The 15,435-nt window shown below is 34.7% G+C and overlaps 1 pseudogene; it reads right to left on the bottom strand.

Annotated features, from left to right (window-relative positions):
* The window catches only part of LOC126058419 (olfactory receptor 6C3-like), a 41,944-nt pseudogene extending 28,255 nt beyond the window's left edge, over nucleotides 1–13,689 (bottom strand).
* Between the last annotated feature and the right edge of the window lie 1,746 nt (nucleotides 13,690–15,435).

The raw sequence follows: 15,435 nt of genomic DNA, 5'->3' as shown, positions 1-15,435 counted from the left end.
GCTAGAGGTGGTTTCTCTGGTACCTCAATTCATTTGTACTTTAATTGTACTCTCTTGGAGAAGTCTTCTCGGATTCTCTCAAACTCTTACATGTTTTCAGAAGGTCCTGTGTTTCATCTTTAAAGCAGTAATATTATTTGAATTTGAACTAATAACCAAGTGTCAGCCTTGCTCAGGAGTAAGTTACTTTCGTGGTTATTTAAGTTTAAATATGAATGAAATAAAATAGCAGTTCAGTTCCTTAGTCACACTAGCCGTATCTAAAATGTTCAGTAGCCACATGTGTCTAGTGGCTAATGTTTTAGGCAGCACAGATTATAGAACATTTCCATTATTGTAGAAAATTATTTTGGACAAGTGCTGGGAGATCAGTTATTTCTCCTTTTTGTTGTCCTTAAACCAACCCTGTGCAACCCAGAACCGAGGCCCTGTGCAACATTTGCACTAACATCATCAAATCTTTCATTTATTCCTGTAAACACTAGGTATTTTCAGACGTGCACACATACACACAAATACACACCCATATACATGCATACTTTTCTTTAAGGTTTGGTCTAAATTTAATAAAATCCTTGAAATCTTCCCTTTGTGTAAAGCCAAGATTAGGTGCTATCTCCTCTTTGCTCTCCCAAAACTTTGCCCTCTTAGCTTACTCTACTGAAATTATTTGTACATAAACCTGTTTCTATTAAATTACTACCTAACCTGGAAGAAACAGGTCTTGGTTGTTTTATATTTATATCTCTAGTGCCTGGTAAAGGTGACATAATTTATACTCAATAAATACATTTTAATCAAAGATTTGAAACTCATGCTGTCCTCTCATTAGTGAATGTTTTGGTTTCACAAAAAAATACATATGCAGTTATTAACTCAAATATTTATATATATATCTACACCAATATTAACACCTACATCTATGTACAGGCAACAATGGATCTACAATTAGTTTTCATTTACCAGAATTTCATATGAATAAAATCATGTGACATGTACTCTCTTTTTTTGTTTGTTTTGTACCATTTTACTCTTCTTTTTCTTGTTTCCAAAGGTAAAACATTTGTTTATTGATTTGAAACCTGTCTTCCTTTTTAACATAGGCACTTGGAGCTATTAATTTCTCTATAAACGATTCTAAGACTGCAATCCATATGTTTTAGCATGCTGTTTTTCACTTCCTTTAATCTAAAAATATTATTTTTAAACTCTCCTTGTGATTTATTCTTTGGCTTATTTGTTATTTAGGAGTGTACTGTTTAATTTACATATATTTGTGATTTTCTTATATTTTCTTCTATTGTTGATTTCTAATTTAGTTGTATTTTGGTCAAAGAACATATTTTGTATTATTTCAATTATTTTGTATTTATTTAGGTTTGTTTTATAGTCTGGTATATGGTCACTCTGGAGAATGTCCCATGTATACTGCCCAGTTTTATATCCATTATTGAAAATGAGTTATTGAAGTCTCTATTATTGTGGAATGTTAGGTGAATATATGTTTATAATTGTTTGTTCTGCCCAATAGATTGACACTTTATAATTATAAAATATTATTTGTATCCTGTAACTTTTTTGTCTTAAAGTCTAATACATCAAATATTATCATAGGCAACCCAGCTCTTTTTTTTTGGCTACTGCTCGCGTGGTATGTTAGATTCCTAGTGCTGCCATGACAAAATACTACAAAGTAAATGGCTTTGAAGAACAGAATTTATTGTCTCAATTCTGAAGACTAGAGGCCCAGATTCATTAATGGGTCTATGAGCTCTCTCTCTCTTTGTTCTACAGAAAGGTCCTTCCTGTCTCAGCTTCTTGCAGTCAAAAAAAAAAAAAAAAAAAACTGTTGCCGTTGAGTCAATTCCAACTCACAGCAACCCTATGGGATAGAGTGGAACTTTCTCATGGGGTTTTCAAAGAGTGGCTGGTGGATTCCAACTGCTGACATTTCGGTTAGGAGCTGAGCTATTAGCTACTGTACTGTCAGGGTTCCTTGTAGCTTCTTGTAGCCCTTTGCAATTCTTGGCATGCTTATGGATGCTTATAGATGTGTCTGCCTCCATTATCACCTGGCATCTGTCTTACTCTGTGTGTTTCTTTCCATCTCCCTGTCTGTTATCTCCTTTTAAGATACCACTCAGAATGGAATAGGACTTATCCTACTCTGGTATGGCTTAAGTGACAATATCATCAGCTGCTCTTTGGAAACCCTATGGGGTGGTTCTACTCTGTCCTATATGGTCACTATGACTTATAATCAACAGGATGGCGAAGGTTTTTCTTTTATCTTCCAAGAATAGTGCTATTTTCCCAAACAAGGTCACAACTTCCAGGTACAATTTTTAGTACTTCAACATATATTTTTCGGAGACACTTTCAATCCGGAATACATGGCCTATCTTTTAAATCCTATTTTCAATCTATTTGTGTCTTTTAATCTAAAGAGTGCCTATAATAGACAGACATATATTTGGGTTATGTTCTCTTTTTAGACTATGTTTCCAATCTCTGCCTTTCAATTGGGTTGTCTCACTGTTTAAATTTAATTACTGACAAAGTAAGACTTATGTCTTCCTTTTTTTTAAATATGCTTATGTCTTTTTTATTAGTCTACTTCTGGGTTGCTGGCTTCTTTTGTGTTAAATTGGTATATCCTAGTTTACCTTTAAATTTATTTATTGTAACTTTTACAGCATACATTTCAAGTTATTTTCTTAATGATTTCTTGTGGATTACAATTAGCATCTTAATGTAAAACCAACTAATTCAGATGAATAATGTCTTAATTTCAATAATGTTCAGTGTATCTTGATCCTGCTCATCCTTTGTACACAGCAAAGGCAGTGCTCAGAGGTCAGTAGTGATAGATGCACACATCAAAAATGAAGAAAGGGACAAAATCAAAACACTAGCTATACAACTTGGACAGATGGAAAGAGAAGAGCAGAAGAAGTCCACAGCCATGGAAAGAAAGGAAATAATAAAAATCAGAGAGAAGTGAATGAAATACAAAATAGAATGGGGCAACAAAACCAAAAGTTGGTTCTATCAAAGGATCTACAAAATCAACAAACCATTGGTCAAATTGACAAAAGAAAAACAGGTGAAGACAAAAATAACCCAAATAAGACATAAAATGGGGGACATTACAACAGACTTAACTGAAATAAAAAGGTTCATAACAGAGTACTATGAAATCTATACTCCAACAAATTTGAAAACCTAGAGGAAATGGGCGAATTTCTAGAAACACACTATCTTCCTAAACTAACATAAACTGAGGTCTAAAATCTGGACAGACCCATAACGAGAAGTGATTGAAAAGGCAATTTTAAAAAACTTCCAATAAAAAACTGCCTTGGCTCAGATGGCTTCACTGGAGAATTCTACCAAACATTCAAAGAAGAATTCACAGTAGTACTACTAAAACTATTTCAGAACATACAAAAGGAAGGGATACTTCCTAACTGATTCTATGAAGACAGCATAACCCTGATACCAAAATCAGGCAAAGACACCACAAAAAAAGGAAAATTACAGACCAATATCTCTCATGAATATAGATACAAAAAAATCTCCACAAAATTTTAGCCCATAGAATTCAGCATCATATTAAAAAAAAAAAAAAAAAAAAAACCATGACCAAGTGGAATTCATACCAGGTATGCAACAATGATTCAACATTGGAGAAACAGTCAATGTCATCCACCACATAAATAAAACAAAAGAATCACAATAGACTCAGAAGAGCCATTTGATAAAGTATAACACCCATACCTGGTAAAAACTCTCAATAAAATAGGTATAAAAAGGAAATTTCTCAACAGCCAACATCATTCTCAACAGACAGTGGCTGAAAACATTCCCCCTGAGAACAGGAACAAAACAAGGATGCGCTTTATCACTACTGCTATTAAACATTGTGCTAGAAGACCTACCTACAGCAATAAGAAAAAGAAATAAAGGACATTCAAATAGGCAAGGAAGAAGTAAAACTATCCCTATTTGAGGACGATATTATACTGTACATAAACATCCTCAAAGATACACAAGAAAACTACTGGAACTAATAGAAAGATTCTGCAGTATAGGGGGATACAAGATAAACATAGAAAAAACTGTTGGATTCCTACACACCAATAAAAAGAACATGGAAAAGGAAACGAGTAAAGCAATACAATTTAAGATAAGTCCTAAAAAAATAAAATACTTAGGCATAAATCTAACCAGGATGTAAAGGATATATCCAAAAAAAAAAAAAAAAACTACAAAATCCTACTGCAAGAAATCAAAAGAGACCTACATAAATGGAAAAACATACCAGGCACATGGATAGGTAGACTCAACATTGTGAAAATGTCAATTCTACCCAAAGCAATCTGCAAGTACAATGTAATGCCGGTCCAACAGCATTCTATAACAAGATGGAAAAACTAATCATTAAACTTATATGGAAAGGTAAGAGGCCACAGATAAGTAAATCACTATTGAAGAAGGAGAATAAAGCAGGAGGCCTCATACTATTTGACCTCAGAAACTGCTCTACAGCTACAATAGTCAAAACAGCCTGGTATTGGTACAATGACAGACACAGTAATCAATGGAATTGAATCAAGTATGCAGATGTAAATCCATCCACCTATGGTCAACTGATCTTCAACAAAGGCCCAAAGTCCACTAAATGGGGAAAAGACAGTCTTTCTAACAATTGGTGCTGGCAAAACTAGGTGTCCATCTGTAAAAAATGAAACAGAACCCATACTTCACACCATACACAAAAACTAATTCAAAATAAGTCAAAGACCTAAATATGAAATCAAAAACTACAAAGATCATAGAAGAAAAAAAAAAGTCAATACAAGAGTCCCTAATACATGGCATAAATGGCATGCAAACCATAACCAACAATACACAAACACCAGAAGATAAGCTAGTAACTGGAATCTTCTAAAAATTAAACACTTATGCTCATCAAAAGACGTCACCAACACAGCAAAATGAGAACCTACAGATTGGGAAAAATATTTGGCTATGACAAGTCCAACAAAGTTGCAATCTCTAAAATCTGTAGGAAAATCCAGCACCTCTACAACAAAAAGACAAATAAACCAATTAAACTATGGACAAAGTATATGAACAGATACTTCTCTAAAGAACACACTCACACGGCTAACAGACACATGAGAAAATATTTCCGATGGCTAGCCATTAGAGAAACATAAACAAAAACTACAATGAGACACCATCTCACCCCAATATTACTGGCACTAATGAAAAAAAAACAGAAATTAACAAATATTGGAGAGGTTGCAGGGAGATTGGAACTCTTATGCACTGCTGGTGGGAACACAAAATGGTACAACCATTTAGGAAAAAGATATGGTGGCTTCCTTAAAAAGCTAGAAATAGAAATACTATATGATCCAGCTATCCCACTTCTAGGAATATATCCTAGAGAAATAAGAGCCATCATACAAACAGACATATGTGCACCCATGTTCATTGCGACATTATTAACAATAGGAAAAAGATGGACACAACCTAAGTGCCCATCAACAGAAGAATGGATAAAGAAACCATGGTACATACACAAATGAAATACTATGCAATAATAAAGAACAATGATGAATCTGTGAAACATCTTACAACATGGACAAATCTGGAGGACATTATGCTGAGTGAAATTCAATCATGAAAGGACAAATACTGTATGAGATCACTGTTAGAAAAACTCATGGAAAGGTTTACACACAGAAAAAACAATCTATGATGGTTACGAGGGAGGAGAAGGCTGGGGAGGGAAAATCACTAAACAATAGGTAAGTGGTAAATTTGGTGAAGGGTCAGATACTACACAATGCTAGGAAAGTCAGCACAACTTCACCAAGGCAAGGTCATGGAAGCTTCATAGACACATTCAAACTCCCAGGGGAATGCAATTACTGGGCTCAGCGCTGGGGACCATAGTCTCAGAGGACATCTAGCTCAATTGGCATAACATGATTTATAAAGAAAATGTTCTACATTCTACTTTGGTGAGCAACCTCTTGGGTCTTAGAAACTTGTGAGCGGCTATCTAAGATACTTCCCTGGTCCCACCCCATCTGGAGCAAGAGAGAATGAAGAGAACGAAAGACACAAGGGAAAGATTAGTCCAAAGGACTAATGCACCACAAGTACCACGACCTCCACCAGACTGAGTTCAACACAACTAGATGGTGCTCACCTACCTCGACCAACTGCTCTGATAGGGATCACAATAGAGGGTCCTTGGACAGAGCCGGAGAAAAATGTAGGACAAAATTCTAAGTCACTAAAAAAGAGCAGACTGACTGGTCTGACAGAGAGGAATGGAAATAGACAACTCAAGATTGAGAAGTGGACAGTGTTGACATGTCGTGGGGTTGGCAATCAATGTCACAAAACAATATGTGTATTAATTGTTTAATGAGAAGCTAATTTGCTCTGTAAACCTATAGCACAATAAAAAGAACTGTATCTATAATGACAACAGCAACTCAAAAGCTTTGATAGGAATCTTAGGGAACAGTGAGTTTATGTTGATGGGGGAGAAAGAACCCAGAAAATGAGGGTGAGAATGGTTGCACAACTTAAAGAATGTAATCAATGTCACTGAATTGTACATGTAGAAACTGTTGAATTGGTGTATGTTTTGCTAGGTATATTCCCAATGACAACAACAAAAAAATGATTAAAACAAAAAAGAAGGAAAAAAAAAAAGAGCTTGGCTGCTAACGAAAAAGTTGGCAGTTCAAATCCAAAACAGCTCCTTGGAAACCCTATGGGGCAGTTCTACTCTGTCTAGGGTCGCTATGAGTCAGAATCGACTCAAAGGTAACAGATTTTTTTTTTTCTTTTTGGTTTATCACTTCAAAAATTGCCTCTCCTTTTTTTTTCCCCCTTTCTCTTTCTGGAACCCCATTAATCCATCTGGTAGAAGTTCTCACCTTATTCTCTTTGTCTCTTGCCCTCTTCTCTAGTTTTCCTTTAGTATTTCTCAAATATTCACTCTTCTGAGTTCTGTTCCAGTACACTACCCTTTCTTTGACTATGTTAATCTGCTCTTAAACTCCTCCACTGAGTTATTAAAGAGAGCTTTAAATATCAGATTTTTTTTCCTCAGTAATTATAAGAACTTGAATCAAAATTACAATTCTTACTGTGATCTTTTGAATATATTAAGCATAGCTAATTTAACATTTGTGCCTTTTGAGTCTATTTTCTATAGCCACTCTTCCTCTGTTTTTATTGTTAGCTTTGTTTGATTTTATTTATATTGCTTTATCTGCTCATGTGCCAGGGTATTGTTTCTGATAGATAGGAGTTGTGTGACAAAGTTATAGAAATATAGTGGTGTTTAGGGCAATGATATCTTCCTGCAGAGATTTTACGCTTTTTTCTAGCAGATGATTAGGGACACTAATATTCAAAGGCATGTTAATCTAAATCCATGAATTGATGTAATTTGAAGCTTTTCTTTAGGGTAAAGGCTATCTTCTCCCCACTCTTATTTCTATGGCTTAACCTTTTAAATAAACTTTGAAAGTATAAAAGTTTTCTAGCTTCACAAATTTGGCAAGTCCTACACTTCCGGTTTTTGTTCTCTAACCTCTTAGGAATGATCTCCTGATTTATCTGTTCAGCTACTTCTTCCATTATGGGCATGGAAAAGTGACCTCCTTTGCTGGGATTATCATTCTGAATTCTTTAATATATTGTATTTTAATCCTAAAATACTTTGCTTTTTTTTTTTTTTTACTTTCCAATATCTTCAATAAAATTAATTATTATTTTTGTTTTGGTATTGTTTCTGTGCAAGGATTGTCCTGAACTAACTGAAAGTGAATACACTTGTTGTCTATATTTTCAGATCTACCCTGAGGATAAACAACTGAGCCAATGCATCTGAGGCTGAGCGAGTTTAAGAAACAGTTCTAGATGTCTTTTTAATTAATCAACGTGATGATATACCATTCTTTTGCCTATGTACTGTCATAAACCATAATTCTCATGAGAAAATTCACTTATGTGTACTTCCTCATTCATCTGAACTTGGGTGCTGGTTCCTCTACTGTATTAATTTACAAAGATATGAAAAATGGAAATAGTGCCAAGCTGTTTTCATGTCTTTGTAAGAGGATGCTAAGAAAATTTTCTTCTGTGTTGGCATTGTGGTTGACTTTCCAAAGCTGTAAAAATCAAATGCTTAACCCTCGTGTCTTAATTATCTTGTCCTGCTATAACAGAAATACAATAAGTGGGTGACATTAACAAACACATTTATTTTCTCACATTTTAGGAGGCTAGACAGAAGTTTGAATTCAGGGCACCAGCTCTGGAGGAAGGTGTTCTATCTGTGTCTCTTCGAGGGGTAGGTCCTTGTCTCTTTTCAGCTTCTGTTCCTTGGTTCCTTGGTGATCTTCAAGTGGCATGGTATCTACCTTCTCCCAACTATGCTTGCTATCCCTGGCTTAATCAGCTCTTTTATATCTCAAAAAAGATTGATTTAAGACACATCCTACATTATTGGAAAACTTGGTGGTGCAGAGGTTAAGAGTTCTATTGCTAACCAAAAAGTTGCCAGTTTGAATCCACCAGCCACTCCTTGGAAACCACGTGAAGCAGTTCTACTTTTTCATATAGGGTTGCTGTGAGTCAGAATAGACTGAATGGCAATGTTTATTTGTTTGTTTTTGCTACATTATTAACACAATGAAAAAACACATTCCCATATGGAATTATAACCACGGGTAGAGGGGTTAGGACTTGCAACAGATATTTTGGGGTAGACACAATTCAATTTATAACGCCCTACAGTCAAGATAATTTTGGGGTCAAGCAACCATTACAGAGCTAAATAACTGGCAGCTGGACAGATTCTGCTACCAGAAACCATTATCTAGAATCTCTCAATTTTTGATATACAGTGGAGTTTGCTAAAAGAGAAAGATTAATGGAACCATGTCATCATCAGCTTAGAAATGATTTTCCCTCCATTTTCTGTGAATGTTGCAACCTGACAATGACTCTCAAGGTCAAGTATAAAAGGTCTTAGAGAACCAGAGACATGAATATGCAGTGCTTCTGAGAATGACAGTCTTCTCTTTACAATGATTTGGTATATCACACTGTGTTTGCTGCTCTGCCCTCTCAATTTGTTAGAAGAGAAAGAGAATTTCAGAGAGACATTTGGGCACAGAGAGTGAGTAGAAGTGAAGTAGTCATTACAATCATTACTTGTTAAACCAAGAATATACAGGTTTCCCTTAGATCAATTAAACATCAGAAAAGATAATCACACTTTAGGCATTTTGCAAGAACCCTTTCAAGTTTAGCTGCTTCCAGATTAAGGAACACTAATGCAATTTTCTATGTTGTGTACCTCAGAGTTAAATACTGGTGAGGGATTGGTTGTAGCACCGCAATTTGTGTGAAGTCCATTGAATTTACTCATATGCACCATATAGGAGTATCTGCATTTAGACACCCTCCCACAAAGATCCAATGTTAATCAAAAGAGATTTAAAGGAGCACCAGATAAATAAAAGGTGTTTGTCCTTTTCCATCTGTCTTCTGCCTTTGTCCCAATCACGAACTATCTCTGAGTAGAGAAGAGGCAATGAAAGGAGCCCAAGACTCCATCCAAATTTCAATGCCTGGCCGAAGCTAGTTGAATATGAAGCTGATATTTTAAAATTGACCAGACTAAACTCAATGTGACTAGCAAGTAATGGCTTTATAAGATATGAAATTAAGAACTGGGAAAGAAATTTCACCTGTGCACAATAGATTGGAGTGCCTAAAAATATATATATATATACATATGTGTATATATATATATATTATTTCACATATAAACAGAGAAAGTCATAGATTTGGAGCTAAACCTAAGCCCTTCATACTGTTGGATTCTTAAACACTAGTGTTACATTTGAATAACGTTTCTTACTTTAAAAAAATTAATCTATGTATATCTTTTATAGTTTTATCTCATGGTAAGCATAAAATAAAACAAACCCAGAGCTGTCGAGTCAATTCTGACTCATAGAGACTCTGTAGGACCGAGAAGAACTGCTCCCTAGAGTTTCCAAGGAGCACCTGGGGGATTCGAACTGCCAACCCTTTGGTTTGCAGCTGTAGCACTTAAGCACTACGCCACCAGGGTTTCCACGGTAAGCACATGGCATAAAAACTAAATTACTTTCATCTTTATTTTTTAAAAATGAGGACACTGAAGTTGGAAAAGCTAAGGTGCCTAATTTTCTTATGTTTTTATTGATGGTAAGTTGAAAGTTAGGTATCATAACTCAGTGCTTCAATAACACTCATTATTTATTTAACCAGAAAAAAGTACCTTATTGCTTATAATGTATTAAATAATTAAGAATACAGCAAATTTAATTCAATTTCAGATGGAACCCCAAATCTACGTACATGAATAAGTATTTTTCTTTTTGTCTGTAGTTGCAAAGACTGTCGTTTACTTAGTTTGCTCAGAATGACAGCTATTATTCCAGCATGCCAGATGCCAATCAAGTTTAAAAACATAAAGTGTAGTCACGCAGAATGATTACTACATATGTCGTTAAAAAAAATAACTAAAAAGAACTGTTGCTGTCCAGTCAATGGCAACCCCATGTTCCTAAAAATTGAAATGTGCTTCATAGGGTTTTCAATGGCTTATGTTTTGGAAGTAGATTTCCAAGCCTTTCTTCTGAAGCAGTTTTGGGTGGACTCGAATCTCCAACCTTTTGTTTAGCAGATGAGTGCAGCATTAACAGTTTGTACCACCCAAGGAACCCACTATGTCATAGGGGTGTGCAAAAATAATTAAGCTTTTATCCTTGGTCGTGTGTGTAATATTTTTAAGTATTAACTAAATGTTAGTTATTAATGGAATGTCTACTTATGCAAGGTTTTGCAATGTAGCAAATTTTTCTCTTTATCTGCTGTCTCTATCATGACTGTAATCCTAATATAATACATAAAAAAGTAACAATAATTCTGCCTTCCTTACTGCTGTAATGTTTTTTCCAAATTCTGAATAATGTGGGCAAGCCTATTATATTTATAACCTTAATATTTTCATGTGCCTGTACAGTGTATTCTTCAGAGACATTATGGAATTTATATACAATTGGATTATAATCATCAATTTACTTTTTTTCCTTACACTGGATATGAACAAGAACAAAAGCTATTCTTTTCCATCACTGAATCATTTCCTACGTAGATACTGAAATTTGGGAATAAAGAGATGAATAAATACATGAATAAAAGGTATATGTAAAAGATCTCTGAGACTATTTAAATCACAGACAAGTGTAAGGTATCATCAAGACTTTCAGGTTTTAAATTCCTCAGAGAGAAGTCACCATGTTCCTTTCTCATATTGGAACGCATTGTGTTCCAGATCTTAAAAGCATATAGATACATATAAAGACCAAAACTTATTTGAATTATACTAAAAATCTGCATAACAACACTTTTCATGATTTGACAAGTATTTCAAGTTTTTTTTAATTTTCTTATACTTCACTTTGTAAGTAGTCTACAATTTAACAATGAAGTCTGTTAAACAAAATTTTCTAGTCAACATAATTTGGGAGAACAAGAAAAGAAAATTTGAAATTGTAATTCTTCTAAAATACAGCCATTAATTAATGTTTTATATTTTAAGCCACATGAATCATTGTCACCACACTGTTCATATAACTTGTGGGGTTCATATAATTAAAATAATCATAAAACCAAAACCCACTGGCTTCGATTCCGACTCCTAGCGACCCTGTAGGACAGAGTAGAACTGCCCCATAAAGTTTCCAAGGAGCGCCTGGCAGATTCGAATTGCTGACCTCTCGGTTAGCAGCCTTAGCACTTAACCAGTACGCCACTAGGCTTTCCAAAATAATCATAGTGTAGCCTAAATTTATTTTTGTAGGTTGCAACGCGGAACTTTCATAATTTACAGAAAAATAGAAGTGAAATGTGTTTTAGTTTTAGTGCATTTACTCTGCATGTTTTAGAAAAACTATGAATATCTCCTAAGAAGTCTTAAAAACATGAAAATTTTATAAAAATTACTTAATATCATGATCAGTATTTATCCAGAAAATATACATTAAATTTCACAAAGTATAAAGCTCTGTATTCAAAGTGCAACACAATAGTATGTATTAAACTGAATTTAATGAGCAATGACACAGAGCATGGAAATTCTATAAACATTACTGAAAACGCTATCAATATTCATCTCGAAAATACACAAGAAATTACATACATTTGAAACACTACATTTGAAGTACAAAGCAATAATAACTGTCTTTTAAGAGCTGAGAAAATAAACAGAATTAAAATAACTTTACTCCATCTTAACTACAGTGTGCCTTCAAGGAAAATGTAAGGTTTTCAGAAAATTCAGTAGGAGAAATAAGCTTTAAAAAAAAATTTTAAAAAAGCTTTACCATATTTTAAAATATCTTAATAGACACTTCACTGGAGAAACTCAGGCACAGAAGTTAAAGAGGGATTTGCAAAATATCAGATCAAATGATGTGACAGGTAGAGACTCTAAAAGAACAAGCATACCTGTACAAACATCTATGAATTTCAGGTTTATATTTAATTGCTCTTTATACGCCCCCCCCCCAAAAAAAAACCGTTAGTGTGGAGTCGATTCCAACTCATGTCAACCACATGTATCTGTATTTTTGCTAAAAGAAAAACCTCCCAATTTGTAGAAAACACTATGTTCTGGAGGAAGTTTTCGAAGACTTGTTTTACTTCCTGGTTCCTCAGGGAATAAATGCAGGGGTTCTGCACGGGGGCAACAGAGGTGTTGACAATAGCAACTCCTTTGGTCAATGATGCCTTTCTTTTGCACAGGGATTGGCATACATGAAGATGCAGCTTCCATAAGAGGTGGAAATGACAGTCATGTGAGAGGAACAAGTGGAGAAAGTTTTTTTTCTCTTACTGGAAGATGGGATTCTCAGAATAGTCCTGATGACACACATGTAGGACAAAATCATTAATGCCAATGTGAATAGCAAAGTAACCAAAGCCAAGTAAAAACCAATTACTTCTAGGAGCCATGTATTTGAACAAGATAGTTGTAAGAGGGGAAAATAGTCTCATGCAAAGTGATCGATGACTTTGGAAGCACAGTAATCCGGGGGTGGGGGAAGAAGCATAAGGGGTGGGAATATGGTCAGAAACCCTCTCAGCCCACACACATGACAGAAGCAGGGAGCAGAGTTTCCTGTTCGTGGTGCGTGTGTAATGCAGCGGCTTGCAGATGGCCACATAGAGGTCATAGGACATGGCCGTCAGAATGTAAAATTCCGTCACCCTCATGAAAATAAAGAAGAGTTGAGCTGCACAGTTGTTATAGGAAATGGTCTTATCCCTGGTGATAACTGCACCCAGACATCTAGGAATGCATACAGTTGTAAAGGAGATTTCTAGGAAGGAGACGTACTGGAGGAAGAAATACATAGATGTCTGTAGATGGGAGTCCACCGAGGTTAGGGTGGTGAGAGTCAGGTTTCCAGTGAAGCTTAATACATATGTGATAAATAGAAAGAGGAAGGTCACATTCTGAAGGTCAGCATCATCAGAAAGGCCTAGGAGGACAAGCTCTGTGACCACTGTGTAGTTGTTCATTTCTCTCTCTCTCTCTTCAATTTTTCTTCTTTTAATCCCATTTAGACAAAAATAGTATTAAGGGGAAGAGGTGAAACATATAATTCATCATGATCAGCATCATCCTCTCCAATATTCTAAAATATCCTGTATAATCCATGCAATTTTTTTTTCTTATTTTTAAGGTCTTGTTGGCATTCTTTTAATACACATTTATTAGTTCTTTTATATTAAAAATACAGTAGTAGATAGGAAATCTTCACACAACAAAGCACATCTTTGGGAGACAATGAATAAAATAATTGTCATTTTATGTCCTATTTCTGCAAACTCTCATTACAATTTTGTTGAAACAGTCATAAGAATTACATAGCCCTTTCTTTTCACTTAGATAATTTATTAGACAATCTATCTCCTAGAAACAGAAATGGGTTACTTTAACTTACCAAAAAGTAAAAGGCAAACTTAGAAGCCTGAAGTAACAACTCATTATTTTTTTTAGGATGTAAGAAATCAGTTGCCTTATTACAAGTAATATATTTAAATTTTTAACCCTAAGATTTATGGGTCTAATTGCCAAGACCATATGAGTACACTAAATACAATTGCTACAAGACAGAATAAGTAACCCAATTATTTAAAAAATAGAAAAATTTCAATTACTCACTGGTTTATCTTCTTATTCCATCACGATCTTTAATGTTCCATATTCTGTATGGCTTCCTAAAAATGTACATGTATGTATTTAAATATAAAAATTTTTGTTATTGAACTGAAAGAGGCATAATGTATTTATTTTTCATTTTGACTGAAGCACAAATTGAAAAGTGACTGCTAGCCTTATATCAACTCTGTCACTGGATTACAGCTCATTGCATTTTCCATGAAATTATCTTCCTGAGTGTGTTGGTCTAATGCTGCTGTAACAGAAATAACACAAGTGGATGGGCTTTAACAAAGAGAAATTTATTTCTTCACAGTGAAGTAGGGTAAAAGTCCAAATTCAGGGCATCAATCTTTCCCCAGATAGGAGCTTCTCCATGGATGGACCCCAGATCCAAAGGACTCGCTCTGCTCCTGGTACTATTATCTTGGTGGTATGAGGTCCCACATTTTCTGCTTGTTTCCCTTCCTTTCATCTCCTATAAGATAAAAGGTGGTGTAGGCCATACCCCAGGGAAACTCCCTTTACATTGGATCAGGGATGTGACCTGGGTAAGGGTGTTATAATCCTACCCTAATAGTTTTTAACATAAAATTACAATCACCAGATGAAGGACAACCACACAGTACTGGGAATCATGGTCTAATCAATTTGACACGTACTATTAGGTTACACAATTCAATCTATGACACTGAGTTATTAAGCTTTTTGGAAAAAAAAAGTTTCATTCCCTTGTAATTCTATCTCACAGTTATCTTCTCCGTAAGTCCACTTATCCAAATGGATATCCAGAAAATTTAAGAAAAACTTCTTCCATTTTGCTAAGCTACTCAGTTAGTTCCCACCTATTCAAATGCTATTTTGAATGTAGTAATAGTTTATCAATTCTTAGACAGAATTTACATGTATGTATTTAAATATAAACATTTAAATTTAAATTAAAATCTTGACAGCTATCTCCTTTTGATTTTAGAGAGTAAAATTTCTGTTGTGAAGAATAAAATGTAAAATCATTGCATACCTTCCAACAACTAGCAATGTTCACGCTAATCATATTTTATTTTATAATGGCTTAAAAGCAGTTTTTCAGGACATAAAAAGTA

The sequence above is a fragment of the Elephas maximus genome, chromosome 14 (assembly GCF_024166365.1).
Source record: "Elephas maximus indicus isolate mEleMax1 chromosome 14, mEleMax1 primary haplotype, whole genome shotgun sequence".
In the NCBI taxonomy this organism is placed as follows: Eukaryota; Metazoa; Chordata; class Mammalia; order Proboscidea; family Elephantidae; genus Elephas; species Elephas maximus.
The sequence above is the reverse complement of the archived record's forward strand: the minus strand, read 5'-3'. Positions and strand labels throughout refer to the sequence as shown.